This window comes from Nicotiana sylvestris, chromosome 10 (genome assembly GCF_000393655.2).
Source record: "Nicotiana sylvestris chromosome 10, ASM39365v2, whole genome shotgun sequence".
NCBI lineage: Eukaryota > Viridiplantae > Streptophyta > Magnoliopsida > Solanales > Solanaceae > Nicotiana > Nicotiana sylvestris.
This window is the reverse complement of record NC_091066.1, coordinates 164379273-164382105: the sequence shown is the minus strand read 5'-3', so window position 1 is coordinate 164382105 and position 2833 is coordinate 164379273. Positions and strand designations below refer to the sequence as shown.

Sequence of the window (2833 nt, the reverse complement as noted above, 5' to 3'; positions counted from 1 at the left end):
GAGAGAAAATGAAAACATATAGTGGATCACTTGCACGATCAAATGTGAAGATAAAGATATGGATTTCCCTCCTCTCTACGTCTCTTGATGTTAGGAAAAGGAAATTATTTAAAAATAGTTAACGTGCTTAGGAGAATATAGAACAATTAATATTAATGGTTTGATTAGGACCCTTAATTGATAAGACGAGAATAAAGTTCAAAAACGACATTTAACTTGTTATTTAACCACAACATATTTGTTTTTCAAGAAAGTAAAATTTATGAAAACAGATTTTGGTAAGGTTTAACACCAAAAAGATTGTCAATTTTTACAGTTTATACGCACATACACTGTATATGCGCATGTGCGGAGCTAGGAGGCGGAATGAATTTATCCGAACCCTCTCACCAAAAATTTACATGCTATATATAAGGTAAAAAATTATATACACATATTAAATGTTGAATTCTCTAGACTCCAATACGTCTTTAATTTTTTAAATTTCTTTGACTAAATTTTTGCCAGCGCCACTGCAGGTAAAGTACAACGCTAAATTTAGTCCAAAATCTCAGCACAAAGGGTCGGTGTGTACCTTTAAACTCTCATGTCCCTTAACTTTAATTTTAGATGTCATTATATAGTTTTTATTCTTTTATTATTTGTTTGAATATGTTATGTTGGAATAGTCAGTCGGGAAAAGTATTTATTGTGAATTAAAAAAATAGAGCTTTCCGAAAAGTATCCCAAGTACAAATCAAACTTCCAATAATCTTAAATTAAAACTACATGACAATTAATATGGTGGATGATAACAGAAGAATAATGAAGTACTATTGAAAAGCATTAATTCTCCATGTTTCCAAGAATCATACCATTATTGCTAATTATAAAAACGTGGTTGACTATGAACAAAGGCCCATTAGCTCAGTTGGTTAGAGCGTCGTGCTAATAACGCGAAGGTCGCAGGTTCGAGACCTGCATGGGCCATAAAATGCGTTCATTTTTTGCCCTTTGTTGATCACCTTCTAACTCTTTTTTTTTTTTTCCAAAAAATTCCTGTCTTCTTTCAAATTTATGCAGAAGGAAACTCAGATTTAAATCAACTTCCATATATTATGAGTAATTTTTATTTCCATATTGTACGTATTCTACTGTAGCTTTTTAATATATAGGAGATATTCCCAAATTAAATTCCTATACAACGCGGTATACATGTTTGATTTACCAGTTTTTCATTAAATTTGATAGGAAAAGAATTGACAAAAAAAAAGGGGGCTCATTTAGCTTATTAGTTTACCGACGTTTTTGAATAGTAATTTTGGGAATATATTTGAATGAAAAATTGAGAATCAATTGGAATGCCATTTCATATAACTGTTTACAATTGCTCAAATTATAAACTTTCAGCAGTCTCGTCAACACACACACAAAAAAAAAAAAAAGTAAAGTGAAGAAGAAGAAGAGAGATTTTTGCTATAAAATAGTACGGGCTAGCCAGTTTTCGGATTGGTAATTGAATGATAACCAGCATTTGCAAAGTCATTAAAAGATAACTACTGTTTTGTTGAAACACGGAAAGTTCCAGTATAATATGCTGGATTATGGAGATTATGCGTATAAACTTCCAATATATTATGTTGGAACTCCAGCACATGGAAGTTCCAGCATAATATGCGAGATTATGAAGTTCATGCATATAAATTTCCAGCATGATATGATAAAACTCCAACACATTATAAAATTCCAGTATATTATGCGGAAGCTCATATGTAAAAGATTTGAACTCCAGCATATTATGATGGAATATTTTCGGATTTTTAAGAGTTTGTTCAGATTTTATTTTTACATGAAAAGTGACTAAATTTTGATTACTTTTGAAACTGTGGCTATTTTTCAATTACCAGTTGTAAATATGGCTATTTTTGATTTTTTCACAAGGCGCCTCAAAATTTGTAAAGCCCAACTCATGTCGGCAAGACAAATTTGTAAAAGAAGAATTAACCCATATAGCCGCCCATTTAATTTTTTAAACTATAAATAACCGGCAAATGTATAATATATGTATAATCAATGTATAATATATGTATACTGGCTAGAAAAATAAGTATTGAATCTAGCCGGCTATTTGTGTAACATTTCCGGCCCAATGTAACAAAGCATACAAATGGTCTTGTCTTTCAAGCCTATGGGCCTGATAGTGAAGACAAGAAAAAGGAAAAAGGAAACAAAAAAATAGAGTGGATTGTTTGTAAAGTTGAACAACTATATATGAAGTTTTGTATTTAACCTAATTATTTGAGAATCACTTTGACATTTAAAAATCTACTTTACAAATAATACTATTTAATTAAAACAATTTTTAAATATCTATTAGGGGATATTAAATTAAGTTTTCTACTTTGTTTAACTAAAACATAAAAATTATAGGGAAAATTTCACATAAGAATAACTGGGTTGCCTACTTTTCAATTTTATAGCCCATATTTCAATTTACAACCAACTAGCTCAAAAATAATAGGCTAATATACTCAACATCAACTCCAATAGATTTTCGAAATTACTATTTAATTTTTTAAAAAGATTGCTCAAGCTTTTAAGTTAATTTTTGAATCAGTAACTGGAACTCAAATATTAGTTCAACAAACCAAATCCATTTGGGTGGTGAAAATTAGATTTTTAACAAGCTTAAATATGTGGGTTTAAATTTTGAATTTGATTTTGTGAGAAATTTAGAGTGAGTGTTATTTAAACTTGTTAGAAATAGTATAAGGAGGTTGTATATAAAATTTGAAGTCATTTAATGGAGATTTGGACTGGTTTTGAATAAGAATTGTAATTGAAAATCGTGAAA

General features: G+C 29.6%; 1 non-coding gene across 1 annotated transcript; it reads left to right on the top strand.

The window, feature by feature from the left end:
• Nucleotides 1–895: 895 nt before the first annotated feature.
• TRNAI-AAU (transfer RNA isoleucine (anticodon AAU)) lies at nt 896–969 on the top strand. Its single transcript has one exon. It is a non-coding gene; the product is annotated as a tRNA-Ile (tRNA).
• Nucleotides 970–2833: the final 1864 nt, after the last annotated feature.